Consider the following 15,128-nt stretch of genomic DNA (forward strand, 5'->3'; position numbering starts at 1 on the left):
ATGTTACTATTATAACTGGCTTGTGCCACAAGCCACACCCACATCAGACAGCAAACTTAATCGATAAACATGTATTTTGACCACTCCACCAAACCTCCTGTTCCCCTTCTCTCTCCCTCTCCTCAGTCCTCCTTATTCTCAGAGACACAACAGCATTGGCATTAGAACAATTAATAACTGTATAATGGACTCTTAAGTGTTGAAGTGAAAGGAAGAGTCTCAAGTCAGTCACTTTAAATCAGAGGCAGAAATGATTATACTTAGTGAGGAAGGCATGGTGAAAGCTGAAATAGGCCAAAAGCTAGGCCTCTTGTGCCAAATAGTTAACCAAGTTGTGAATGCAAAGGAAAAGTCCTTGAAGGAAATTGAAAGTGTTAATCAAGTTAACTTTATATGAATCAAGAAAACAAAACAGCCTTACTGCTGATGTGGGGGAAATTTTGGCGGTCTGGAGACATCACCAGACACAACGTTCCTTTAAGTCAAAGCCTAATCCAGAGCAAGGCCCTATCTCTCTTCCATTCTATGAAGGCTGAGAAAGGTGAGGAAGCTGCAGGAGATAAGTTTGAAGCCAGCAGAGGTCGCCATGAGGTTTAGAGCAAGAAGCCGTTTGCATAACATGAAAGTGCAAGGTGAAGCAGCAAGTGCTGATGTAGAAGCTCCAGCAAGTTCTCCTGAAGATCTAGCTAATAATAATTAATAATAATTAGGATGATTCATGAAGGTGGCTATACTAAAAAACAGATTTTCAATGTAGAAAGAACAGCCTTGTATTGGAAGAAGATGCCATCTAGTATGTTCATAGCTAGAGAGAAGAAGTCAATGCCTGGCTTCAAAGCCAGGCTGACTTTCTTGTTCTGGGCTAATGCTGGTGACTTTAAGAGGAAGCCATTGCTCACTTACCATTCCAAAAATTTTAGGACCCCTAAGAAATATACTATGTCTACTCCTCCTGTGCTCTATACATGGAATAACAAAGCCAGAACATTTCTTTACCACACGGTTTACTCAAAATTATAAGCCCACTGTTGACACCTACTGCTCAGACAAAAAGATTCCGTCAAGATATGACTGCTCTTTGAAAATGCACCCAGTCATCCAAGAGTTCTCATGGAAATGTGCAAGGAGAATAGTGCCTGTTTTCATGCTACCATAGCATCCATTCTGCAGCCCATGGATCAAGGAGTAATTTTGACTTCCAAGTCTTATTATTTAAGAAATACATTTTTGTACACTTTTGTGAGGCTAGAGCTGCCATAAGTAGTGATTCATCTCATGCGTCTGAGCAAAGTAAATTGAAAACCTTCTAGAAAAGATTCATCATTTTCGATGCCATTAGAACATTCGTGATTCATAGGAAGAAGACAAAATACCAACATTAAGAGAAGTTTGGAAGAAGTTGATTCCAACCCTCATGGATGACTTGGAAGGGAAGGGTTCAACACTTTAGTGAAGGAAGTAACTGCCAATGTGATAGAAACAGCAAGAGAACTAGAATGAGAAGTGGAGCCTGAAGATATGACTGAATTGCTGTAATCTCATGATAATGCTTTAATGGATGAGTTGTTGCTTCTTATGGATGAGCAAAGAAAGTCTTTGAGATGAAATTTACCCCTGGTGAAGATGCTATGAAGATTGCTGAAATGACAACAAAGGATTTAGAATATGGTGTAAACTTAGTTGATAAAGCAGCAGCATGTTTTGAAAGGATTGATTCTAATTTTAAAAGAAGTTCTACTGTGGGTAAAATGCTATGAAACGGTATCACATGCTACAGAGAAATCATTTGCAAAGTCCATCGATGTGGCAAACTTCACTGCATTATTTTAAGAAAGTGCCATTGCCATCCCAGCCTTCAGCAACCTCCACCCTAGTCAGTCAGCAGTCGTCAGCACTGAGGCAAGACCCTCCACCAGCAAAAAGATTATGACTTGCTGAACGCCCAGATAATGGTTAGGATTTTTTAGTAAGAAAGTATTTTTAATTAAGGTATGTGCATTATATCTTTAGACACATGCTATTGTACACTTAATAGACTACAGTGTAGTATAAACATAACCTTGATATGAACTAGGAAACCAAAACATTCATCTTAGTTTATTACCAAGCTGAGAATAAATAGCCCAGGAACTCAACATGAAGTTGAGCATAATTCAGACCCAGTGGTGACTTTCTGTGTTAGCAGGGATTCAACAAGCCACTAAAAGCAAGGCACAAGAAGTCTCCAAGGGAACTGCACCCAGCTGAAATCAGGATCTGCAGTGATAGGTGATGTAAATCAAGTCTTGCCGGGTGGTCTAAGGAAACTGTGGAAATAAAGATAACCCAAATGAGAATAAATAGAAGCTATTCATTCAGAGATTATAGTAAGGGAGTGAGCCATCATCACTTACATTTGACGGAGACTCAAAGGAAAGTAGGAAAATGAGAAAGCTCTAATATTGAAAACAATGGAAGACTTCAAGTATGCTGTGATTGGGGGTGGTTGGCATGGGGAAGCTAGAGATTGGTTAATTAGAAATGTTGCATTTTATGTGATTAATTTGAAGAGCATATTTGGCTTTCTTTAGTTGGTGCTGAGTTGGAAGCAGAAGGAGGGAGGAGTGAAATACTGGGAAATTGGCAGTTATTGACAAGGTTTTGACCATTCTGGGATGATTACTGCAGAGTACTGTTTTCACATACGATCTGGCTATTGTCCATCTGTGTATTTACTCTTTCGCATATATTCTAATATTAATTTCTTTGCCTCCTTCTGACTTCTGAGTATTAAGTCTTGAGAAAATGTAAGTACTTAATCAACAAGTTACTATTAAGTAACTATTAAGTTACTATTAAGATGTTTAAGTTATTTTTCTGCCTTCTACAATCATTACAAGAGAAAAATTTGCCAACTTCTACGCTTCCTATATATATTTACTATTTCCATTGATGTTTCAGTAGCATAGTGGAAAAGATATGGTAGAATCAAAAGTCTACCTAGCCCCTCAAATGCAGAAGAATTTTCAAGATTCTTAACTATAGCTTCAGTTCCTTCAGTGTAATATAAGGATGATACACTAACCACTTCCCAAGATGGTTCTCATGAGGCAGATCTTTTCTCCTTTATCCTGTGGTTATACTACACTTTAGCATCCTTGGAATCATGGATCTTTGATATAAATTGTATTGATTGGCTAAATGATTCAGATATTCCCTTACTGTGAAGTATTACGTTTTTGTTTTTGTCCACCCCCCCCCCCCCGCCCCCCTTAGAGGCTGAAAAGCTTCTCTTGCTATCCATGTTTTCTTCTTTGGGATTATGTCCATTGGAGACGTACTTCTACATTGAGATTACTAGTTTAAAGTATAAAAGTATGTATGCTTCATAAAATACACTAGCAATATTTTTCCAAGGTCTTTCAGTGTTTTTTAAATTATTTTTTTAATATTTATTTATTTTTTGACAGAGAGAGAGAGACAGAGAGTGGGGGGAGGGACAGAGAGAGAGAGAGAGAGAGAGAGAGAGAGAGAAACACAGAATTCGAGGCAGGCTCTGGGCTCTGAGCTATCAGCACAGAGCCCGATGTGAGGCTCAAACCCACGAAATGTGAGATCATGACCTGAACCTAAATCGGATGCTTAACTGAGTCCCCCAGGCACCCCAAAAGTCTTTCAGTGTGTTAAGATCCACTGGAATCAAAAGTTGGCTGAAAAAAAAGATTTGACTATACTGAAAAAAAAAAAAAGGAAGACCAGAAACCACAGTGACAGAAGCCAATTTCTTCTTTGGCCATCTTGTCATATTTTATAAGAGGAGGAGGAGAGAAACACATGAAACAGATTTATATGAAGGATTTGTTTTGAATAATAAATTTTAAAATGAAAATCCTTAACACAAAAACATTTTGCATGTAATTAAGCTATTTGCAAACAGAGAGTTGATGATGTTAACATTTCTCTAAAGTTGTGTGAGGAGAAATTTCTTTAAATCTTGACAGTGCCATCTCTATGATCAAATTCATGAAACTTACTTGGCATCAGGGATAAAGTTTAAAGGTAAGGTTTTATTGAGTGAGGCAGAGCTGGAAGAGGAGGGGAGGAGAGATGATGAAATGCCTTTTTTCTTTTCATCTGGACAGGGTACTTCCCTTTTTCTTCATAGGTTTCACCTTGGGCACATGTGCTGTCACACTCTGAAACCATGTCAGGGACGAGGGTTGCTGCATGGGCTCCCAAATTATAATCCCCACTACCTTCCAGATGTGGGAGTGGAATCAGCTTCAGGAAGGAAGCTTCGGCCATTAGAATCAGTAAGTAGAAGAAAAACAAATGCAAGGTGCCAGGGGAAGTTTTCTGGGTGCAAACCACAATGCCACAGGCTATTACCATTACTGTCCACAGGCTGTAGTGCCCTCCTGAACACCTCCCCAACCACTGCTGTAAGTACAACCATATCTATCAAATGACACAGAAGGGCCAGTTCAGCACCTGCTCACTGTGTGCCTGTGGCTAGAACAAATGCACTTGCTCAGAGCTGCTGCCTTACAGTTAGGTTTAGTTTCAAAGGGTTTAGCTTTTTTCCTTTCCCTGGAAGTACGAGGTTATAAGGAACAGAGCATTGATGCTGTGGGTTGCTGCTGCAGGAACTGCTTCTGTGACCTCATGCTTCTGGGGTGGGGGGGGGGGGATCAGGTGGCAGAAAGAAACAGGAAACTAGGAGAGCATCAGGATTCCTTTAGGCGATCCTCAACCCACTCCCCTAGACAATGAAATAGGTTGTGTTCTTCCTTGGAAAGGAAGGGTTAGTGACACATCAGGTCCTCCACCCAGAGAAGAGACTGCAGGGCCATGGGCATGAATGGTGACGAGCCTGAGTCCCACTAACAGAGCTCAGGAAATCCACAGGGTGCTGTGTGGGGAACATGAGGAAAGTGCCCTGTAGCCTTTTGATAGGGATCAATAGCCTCACCTACAAGTCATAAAAGAGCAGGTAATAGGGACAGTGTGACAGGAGGCCAATGGGGCACGGCCAGGAAGAAGTGGAGACATTCTGGGAAAAGACTGTGTGTCTGCCCTGACCACCCCCCGGAGTAGATGGACACTATCTGCATCCCCTGTGAGGCATTGTTTCCCCTTCGAAGTTTCCTTAGCAGCTGGGACATAGTAACACTTAAAACAGTAACTTCAGGGGGCACCTGGGTGGCTCAGTTGGTTGAGCGTCCAACTTCGGCTCGGGTCATGATCTCGCAGTTTGTGAATTCGAGCCCGGTGTCGGGCTCTGTGCTGACAGCTCAGAGCCCGGAGCCTGCTTCAGATTCTGTGTCTCCCTCTCTCTCTGCCCCTTCCCCGCTCATACTCTGTCTCTCCCTGTCTCTCAAAAATGAATAAACGTTAAAAATTAAAACAAAACAAAAAAACCCAGTAACTTCAGGGGGGACCTGCATGGCTCAGTTGGTTAAACATTGGGCTCTTGATTTTGGCTCAGGTCATGATCTCAGGGTTGGTGGATCGAGCTCCACTTGGGGCTCTGCTTGTGAAGCCTTCTTGGGATTCTCTCTCCTCTCTCTCTGCCCCTCCCCCTCCTTGCATGCATATGCTCTCTCTCTCAAAAATAAATAAACATTAAAAAAAAATCGTAACCTCACATAGGATCCAAGACACTGTGTGTCTGTCAGCCATTTATCAAAATTTTAACATCAACAACAGAACTAAAAACTTTTAGCTGGATCCTGATCTTTTCATAATGCATTATAGGACACATTATTGACAATTTTAAAGAGGTTTAACTAAGCTTAAATAGTAATAGAAAGTACATAAACCACCATGTCCTTTTTTAGTATATACATTTTATTTATTTTTTTAATTTTTTAAAATGTTTGTTTTTGAGAGCAAAAGACAGAGCGCGAGCAGGGGACGGGCAGAGAGAGAGGGAGACACAGAATCCAAAGCAGGCTTCAGGCTCTGAGGTGTCAGCACAGAGCCTGATGTGAGGCTTGAACTCAGTGACTGAGATCATGACCTGAGCAGAAGTCGGATGCTCTACTGACTAAGCCACCTGGGCACCCCTACTCATTTTAAATTATCAAATATTAGCATATTATAGATAAGTCTGTAATGAGAGAAAAAAAACTCTTATAGGAACTTGTGAACTAAAAATACTTTTGATAAAATCATGTTTTTAAAATAGACTTTATATTTTAGAGCACTTTGGGGTTCACAACAAAATTGAGCAGAAGGTACATTTCTCATATGCCTCTGTCACAAATGCACTGCCTCCCACACTATCAATATCACTCACTGAAACTACACTGGTTACCAAGGATGAACCTACATTGACACATCATAATCACCCCAAATCCATAGGTTACATTTACTCTTGGTCTTGTATGTTCGCCGCCCATTCATTCCACACTCCCTCCAGCCCTTGACAACCTCTTTTTCCTGTCTCCATAGTTTTGCCTTTTCCAGGATGACATTATGGCTGGAATCATATAGTATGTAGCCTTTTCACATTGGCTTCTTTCACTTAATAACATGCATTTAAGTTTCCTCCATGCCTTGTCATGACTCAGTAGTGCATTTCTTTTTTTCTTTTTATCTTTTCTTTTCTTTTCTTTTTTGAGAGAGTGCGAGCGAGTGGGGGAGAGGGGGAGAGGGAGAAAGAAAGAAAGAAACTTAAAAGAAAGAATCCCTTAAAAGAAAGCCCTAATGAAGGGCTCAATCCCACAACCCTGGAATCATGACCTGAGCCAAAATCAAGAGTCAGATGCTCAACCGACTGAGCCATCAAGGAACCCCAGTGCATTTCTTTCTAGCATTAAACAATATTCTATTGTCAGGATGTACCACAGTATCCGTTCACCTCCTGAAGGAAATTTTGGTTGCTCCCAAGTTTTGGCAATTATAGATAAAGCTGCTATAAATGTTCATGTGCAAGATTTTTCGTGGCCATAAATTTTCAGCTCCTTTAGGTAAATACCAAGGGGTGTGATTGCTGGATTGTCTGCTAAGAATATGTTTAGTTTTGTGAGAAACTGACAAACTGTCTTCCAAAATGGGTGTACCATTTTGTCTTCCCACTAGCAATGACTGAGAGTTTCTTTTGTTCCATATCTTCACCAGCATCTGATATTGTCAGTCTTCTAGGTTTGGGCTGTTGTGATAGGTGTGTAGATCTCTTAGTAGTTTTAATCAACATAGTTGTTTTAATCATAGGTATGTAGGTAGGTAGAGAGGTATAAACTGTATGCTTTACTAAAGGCATCTTAGAAAAACCTTTGGAGTGGAGAGGTCCTCCATGTTCTTGAACAAAAAGACTCATTAATCTAAAATATGTAAACTTTTCTCTTATTATTTTAGTAATTTTCTATAAACCAAATCAAATATCAAGATTTTAAAAATTAGAATCATTTGTGATGCTATTCTCGTATACCATTATGATGATATTAAGAAAAGTTTTGGAAAAAGATAAAGATATTTGTAAATTTCCACTAATTAAAATATTGTTTTACTGACAGAAGAATAGGTGGACAAATGAATGGAATAGAAGAGAAAGTCTAGAAACATCCCCAAATATATATGAGAATCAATACTTGATCATTATGAAAATTCAAATTAGTAGGGAAAGGTTAATTCATAAGTGCTGGCCCAGATTTTTAGTACTGAACTGCACTTGGAGTCTTAGAGTACAGCTCTTTTAGTGCACACTGAAGTGCTCAGGCATTGTTTCTGAAGCATTCCCTCATGTCAGTTGGAATTTTATGTGGAGCCCAGATCATCACCCAGACTCTCTGCTAGGTTCCCTTTTGAGCCTTTTGTTGTTCTTGCCAAGAAATCAGGGCTGGGACTAGGATGAGGAAAGTGGGACACTTAGTGTGTAAGTCCAAGGGGTGCTAATAGGGACCAGCTTAAGCCATCAAATTCAAAGAGTATTGCAAAAAGGGATCAGTCTCCTTTCTTTGCTCCTAGATGGTCTCCGAAGACCTATGTCTGATGTAGCTGCCTGTGTCAGATTGTGAAAATTCCTATGTCATCTTCCTCCAGAGCAGTGGGGGACCACTTACTTTCAATTCCAACTACTAAGGTCAACTACTCAAGTCCTAAATTTGATATAGTAATGAAAACCTCCTATGTGGCTTGTATCTGTACCTTAGTTTTAGGAGACGCTATCATAATTTTCAAGGTTCAGCAGAATTCTCTAAATCTAGGGAACCTAAGTCTCTCAGGGAAAGTTCATTCAAACCCATCTATATATGACAATCCAAATATAAAGGTTAATGTTCATCTTCTAAAACAATTGGGGATCAACATGGAAATTGAGCATTATTCTCACTAAGATCAATTGGTTTGGAATGTTTGTGGATAGAGTAGGAACAGTATTCTAAATCAGACTTGACCTCTGTTAGCTGTCTCCCATTAGCATGATTAGCCACTGTTAATAGAGACCCTAAAATTTTTATATGCAATCACAAATGTGTTATCTAATGACTTATAATATATGTAACTTTAGTTACAAATGATGCAGTAGCTGGGAGCAAGTCATGAAATTACAAGCCACAAGGAATAAGCCACCTAGTAAGTAATATGGGATTTAAAATATTTTATGAAAACTGCAGAACTTGGAAACTGTAGCAACTATATGAAAACAGACAGTGGGGGGCGCCTGGGTGGCTCAGTCGGTTAGGTGTCCGACTTCGGCTCAGGTATCAATCTCACGGTCCGTGAGTTCGAGCCCCGCGTCGGGCTCTGTGCTGACAGCTCAGAGCCTGGAGCCTGCTTCGGATTCTGTGTCTCCCTCTCTCTCTCTGCTCCTCCGCCATTCATGCTCTGTCTCTCTCTGTCTCAGAAATAAATAAACATTAAAAAAAAAAAAGAAAAGAAAAGAAAAAAGAAAACAGACAGTGGAATTTATTTAAGGATCCAGAATAGGATAGTAACTAAGTTAATGAGCAATTTCTTCTGTTGCTTCACTATCTCACATCATTAAAGCCCCACAACAACACTTAGGGATTAGGAAAGTCAGGCAAGATTCACATCTTAGACAAGACAGTGGAGCCTAAGAGAAAGTACTTGACCAAGAAAAAATAGTTATGTGTCCAAACTGGGAGAAGAGCTAATCTTCAGAACTTTAAAATCTTCCCATCATATCATGCAACTTCTGGTTAATTTAATGAAATGTACTGCCCTCAATTCAGGACTACTCAATGATAATTTTTTTACTGAAATGCTAATATAAAGTTAGTATAGCTCAGAAATTTGAAGTATATAAAAATTATATACCAATTTTATATAATTATTTGTAGTTATAAGCTTCTGTTCTGTTATAAATATGAGTATTATGTAGTACAGTTGGTACATTATATCAGTATTAAAATAGCAATGTTATTTATGACTTCTTTCTATATAATAGTCACCATGTGATTTTCCAGAAAAAATAATAAGGGAGATCCAAATATTCTGTATCCAAACATAGCTATCTAGTTAAAACTACTGATAATGAATTTTCTCTTGGTGGTCCTGCCAAATATACAGAAAGTAGGATTATGACAGTTTTGATAATAAAAGAGCTATTTAAAAATCAGTGTGTAAGTTTTATTGTTTTCCTTTCTTAAAATTCTACAATTTTTAAAAAATGTTTATTTACTTTTGAGAGAGAGAGACAGACCGTGAGTGGGGGAGGGGCAGATAGAGAGGGAGACACAGTCCAAAGCAGGCTCCAGGCTCTGAGCTGTCAGCACAGAGCCCCTCGCGAGGCTGAAACCCACGAACTGTGAGATCATGACCTGAGCCGAAGTCAGACACTTAACCGACTGAGCCACCCAGGCGCCCCTTAAAATTCTACAATTTAAAATTAAGATGTTAATTGGGAGATTCTGAAATCATAGTGTAACATTTTTTGTATGAAGAGAAATGTAGTCTCAAAAGTTTACTAAGTTCATTAAATACATATGGTACCTTTGTATAAATTAGAAAATAATTGTTATTTGTTTCTATACAGTTACAAACTGGATTTGTTATAAAATGGATTTATTATTTTTACAAGTTATTTCTAATAAATTAAGTAATAATTATTTATAATAAATGATAATAATCATTTATAAGAAATGATAGCAACTTATTCATAATAAAAGTACCTGTGTATTTAAACTGGGACTGTAAATAAACACAAAGCAATAAGAAATTTCAGGTTATATTTTTAATTTACTTTTGCAGATCAGTATGGAAGTTGGAAAAGCAATTCCTTATTGAGGATCACAAGTTCTTTTATATGTTGTTACGTTAACAATCTATTAACCTTTCTCTTTAATAGGTTGAAGAGAATGAGTTGTTCCCATTAGAACAAAATATTTTTCTTCCATTTGTTGGCTAATTATCATGTTTCACTGTCTTAATCTATTCAAGTTGGTATAACAAATTACTATAGATTAGGTTGCTTAAACAACAAATATTTATTACCCACAATTCTGGAGGCTGGAAGTATGAGATTAGAGTGCTAGCATGATCTGGTTCTTGGTGAGGGCCCTCTCTGTTGACTTTCTGTGTCCTCAGATGGCTGAAAGACCATCTCTGGCTTCTAAGAGGCACTAATCCCATTCATGAGGGTTCCCGTGACTTAATTACCTCCTAGAGGCCCCCTTCTCCAAATACCATCACATTGGAATTAGAATCTGAACATAGGACTTTTGGGGGGACATAAACATTTACTTGGTAACATTTACTAATTTTGTTAGAACAAGATATTTTATTACCATCAGCCAGATTTGTAGTTGTATAATAAATATACATCCAGCCCATCTCTGGACTTAAAGTTTCAATAGAAGTACAAAAATGTGTCACAAAAACAAAAATGCTATGATGTAAGTTGTACCCTTATATGTGGTGACTTGTGCAATGCAGATTTAATAAACTGTGTGAAGCCATCTTAGTTTGGTCTAAGTTCATTAGACATTCTATGAATCTGGCATTTTACTTCAGATCAGAAATACAAACATGAAATAGATGTAGTTCTCATCTTCAAGGTACTCATGTTAGAGCAGAATTAATTCCCATGGTTCTAATCTTTTCTAAGGAAAACATTGTTTTCATCCATTCATTTATTCACTCAACAGATAATTGTTTTAGTTGTATTAGTATTTCTTCTTAGTATTGGGGAATGGAAAGTATTTTTCTTACCTCAGTATACATTAAAGATTATTTGCTTTGTGTGTTTCCATATGCTTTTGAGGGTAATATCTATATTGTCTTACTTTGATCTTTATATTTGATTTTCTAGGCAGCTAAACCATGCTATAACATACTGTAATAGAAGGGTCAGTGGATGGCGTTTAAATGGTTAGAAAACAAAAATGCCAAGCTAATGAAAAAGATTTTTCTTGTCCTTTGACATAGGGCTTGTCATAAGAAAATGACATCACTCTTTGGACCATCCTACTGTATGAGAGTCCAGATTCTCTAGCACTAAAAGAGAGAATCTCAAGTGGTCACCACTTAAAACTAGAATCACAGACTTTTCCACAACCATCTCCTTATTGGAAACAGAGTCAATACAGAATATAAATGCTGTTTCAAAGGCTCCTCATTGATCCTCTTCCCTTGAGGGACAAATCTGAAAACAGCCTGTATCACACAATATGGCTTAATTTCTACTAGTTTTTCTGTCATGAAAAGTACTTTTAAAAGATGGCACTGTTTTGGCTTACATGTTATAAATGAGAGTTCTCCCACTAGAGAGAGGGATACCTAATGTCACACTCTGGGAGCTTGACTGTGTTGATGTAAATTATTAATTACATATCCGGCAGGATCCACTCTGGAAAATTGCCACCACCTGCTCAGTGGTTCATCTTGGAGTTAATAAGTATAAACTCCAAGTAGTTCAGACCTTTTTCATTTATTCTTTCAAGAGAGAAGTAGATATGTTTGCAGGGTACATAAAGTGGCTAGGATTAAATGAGTTACTGCCATCTCTCAGAGAACAGGAAATAAATACACTTGTCTATTTTGTACTCCTCTCCTCTGGCTACTGGAAAGTTTATGCAAGGATCATTGTCTCTTACCTGTTTTCTAGCATTGCATAGTATAGTCCCTCTAGACCTTATAATGGGTTCTTCATGCTAAACTGAACAGTTTCTACCTACATCTCCTCTTTGAACTAAAGAATTAGCAAAGTATGCTGTCACCTGACTGCCCCCAATGGAAGAGATCTAGAAAAATTGTGCTACTTAAATTTGTTGTTCAGTTGTAGTACCAAATTCCATTCATGATGCCATTTTGTGATTTGTTAGGTTTAGGTTACGATTATAACTATACCTGTATCAAATTTTGATAAATCACATTGCCCTTTGCATCTAATGATTGTGATAGTGGGGAAGATTTTAATGTATCAACTACCTACCAATAGTATACTTAATACTCATTCTGGAATATTCTCCAGGAGTGTTCCAAAGGGATACTTTGTGGAAAAGCATAAGAGTATTATATTAATAATATTATTTTCCTTTTGCTGATTCAAATTCATTTTATTTTTTAGTTATGGATGAAAGTTCTGAAGAAGACTTACTAGCAGGTAGGATTTTAATAGATTCATTTATTACCTTTTAAATAAGGAAATGAAGAGAAATGGAACTAACATTCATTCAGTGTTTGACTCTGGGCTAGACAGGACATTATGTGCTTGATGTATGTTCTCTGTATAATAATCATAATTGCTCTGCAAAGTTGTCATGCTGTCATTTTCTTTTTATTAATTACAAAATTGTGGTTTAGGGAGCTTGATTAATTGGCCCCAGATCCCTTAGGTAATACATTCAGCCCCATAACTTAACTCCAAGCCTACCAGGCTTTCAAACCAATTCCTCTCCCCATGGGTACACCCATAGTAGCAAGAGACAGGATCCAGTTAAGATCCACCTCAAGGGATGCCTGGGTGACTCAGTGGGTTAAGTGTCCAATTTAAGCTCAGGTCATGATCTTGTGGTCCGTGGGTTTGAGCCCCGCGGTCAGGCTCTGTACTGACAGCTCAGAGCCTGGAGCCTGCTTTGAATTCTGTCTTTCCCTCTCTCTCTTCCTCCCCCACTCTCACTCTGTCTCTCTCAAAAATAAACATTAAAAATTAAAAAAAAAAAAAAAAAAGATCTACTTCAAGAAGTCAGATTTTAACTGCTTTGGTTTTATTATTTTCTGAGAAGCCTAATTAGGCCTAGAATGTGTTTGTTCTAATGTGTTTGATAGTTAAAGTAGTAATCAATACCTTGTTTTTGCCATAAGGGTTTGAGGGCAGATCTCAGCTGTGGCCTTAAGACTATAGATTTGATTGCCTTCTCAGATTAAGATCAGCAAATGAAAAAGATACTTAGGGTGAAATCCAAAAAAACAAACAAAAAAAAAACAAAACCCAAAAAACAAACAAAAAAAACCCCCAACCAGTCACAAGCTTCCAATAGTCCTCTCCCAGTGGAGTTGCAGATAGCCTCTAATTTTCCCAACAACGTCTGACGACCTGTGCCAAGTGTTGCTAATCTGAGCAGCTCACCCAAGCCTTGGCGTTCGGGGTTTTTATCAGTTCAGTGAACACTGTTGAGATAGATAGATAGATAGATAGATAGATAGATAGATAGATAAATAGATAGATATGCAGCTCCCACCCCCTTAAGTTAAACTGAAACCAGCATGGCCCAGGACTTCAGGTATATGAAAGCTCTCTTATTAGGAAGGATATTCCAAGGACTCTGAGGTTACTCCCCAGAAGACAGAGGGTCAGGCCAAGTCCTTTCTTTGGAGTGTGCAGGATTGGAGCTTTTCCTGCACAGATACATCAGTCTATTCCTTATTACTCAAGGAATTATTACACATCTTGCTCATTCTGGCCTTTGTGTCTACCAATGCTGAAAGCTGTCTCAACCATTATGCAAAGCCTTACTATCCCTAAGGACCCAGCACAAATCTGTTTCCATGAATTCTCCTCCGTGCTCTCCCACATCTCTGCACATGGAAGCATTTGCAAACTCTGCCATACATTGGGCACATTTATGTATTGCCCTCAAATAATCACTTTGTCATCTTTCAGTGAAGATTCTCATATAGCACATTCTCAGGAAGTAAAGTTGTATTGACAAATTGCTTGGGTTTATTATTCATTCTTTAATGTAGAATTTTATTTGCCCTAAACGGTTTATTAGAAGATAAACTTCCAATCTTTGTAAGATAGTTTTAATATACAAAATTAACTGTGCAAGTTCTTATCATTCTTAATTTCAGACTTCTAACACATTTCCATTTCCCATCTATCTTTTCATGCTAGAGAGATCTAATCTTTCTAGGACTTCTAATCATTTTGACTTTAATTGCTTTTCTCTGTACTTTCTCTACCTCCAGCATTTAAAAAAAGTGGCGATCAAAACTTATCACCTTTAAGGGAAAGATACTTTTACTTCGTTAACTTACAGCTCTGTACAGAATCTTACTAGTATTTTTTCCATCAAAGAGCTTTATCAGGAAATGCTCTTACTTTTGAGTACTTTTCCTACCTCACAATAGACAAAGTCCTTCATTCAATATTAGGATGTATGTTAGGTGTTATTAACATTGACACATTACTTTGTTCCAGGCAGTGTTCTAAGTGTTTACTATCTTAATCTTCATTTAACAACTCAAGGAGGGTTGTCCCATTTTTATTAGAGCATCTAAGACATGGGAAGATTAATTTGCTACAAAAGCTAAGTCTGATTCCCTTCACTGACATACTACACTGGCCTCACCTGACTCTAATTTAAAAATCCCTAAAAATTACACCTCCTACTTATCTTCAGTTTCTCTGGTCCTTTCCTACATAATTACAGTAGAGTTTACCCAAGTCGGGCTGAGATCTCTAAATACTTTTTGAAATAAAATTTTAACTTTTAAGAAAAATTAAAACCTTTTTAGCTATTATGTCATTAACATCATTATTTTTAAAATGTTATATAAGCCATAATGCAGTGCTTTCTGGCAACTTGTATCAGCTTACATACTTACCCTTTGTAGAGTGCAATTTATTATAATCTATGATTTTCCTGGTATAAGACAAATTAAGTGAAACAAAAGATATATTGTGCATATTTTAAGACATCAAACAGAACGTTATTTTCACCTGCTCCCCAATACACACA

General features: G+C 37.9%; 1 long non-coding RNA gene across 1 annotated transcript in view; it reads left to right on the forward strand.

Annotated features, from left to right (window-relative positions):
• Nucleotides 1-12,512: 12,512 nt before the first annotated feature.
• Nucleotides 12,513-15,128, forward strand: part of LOC131509085 (uncharacterized) — a 118,057-nt gene continuing 115,441 nt past the window's right edge. The window contains exon 1 of the long non-coding RNA XR_009260285.1: nucleotides 12,513-12,547. This is a non-coding gene — a long non-coding RNA (uncharacterized LOC131509085). The remainder of the gene's footprint in view (nucleotides 12,548-15,128) is intronic.

Source organism: Neofelis nebulosa, chromosome 4, assembly GCF_028018385.1.
Source record: "Neofelis nebulosa isolate mNeoNeb1 chromosome 4, mNeoNeb1.pri, whole genome shotgun sequence".
Lineage (NCBI taxonomy): Eukaryota > Metazoa > Chordata > Mammalia > Carnivora > Felidae > Neofelis > Neofelis nebulosa.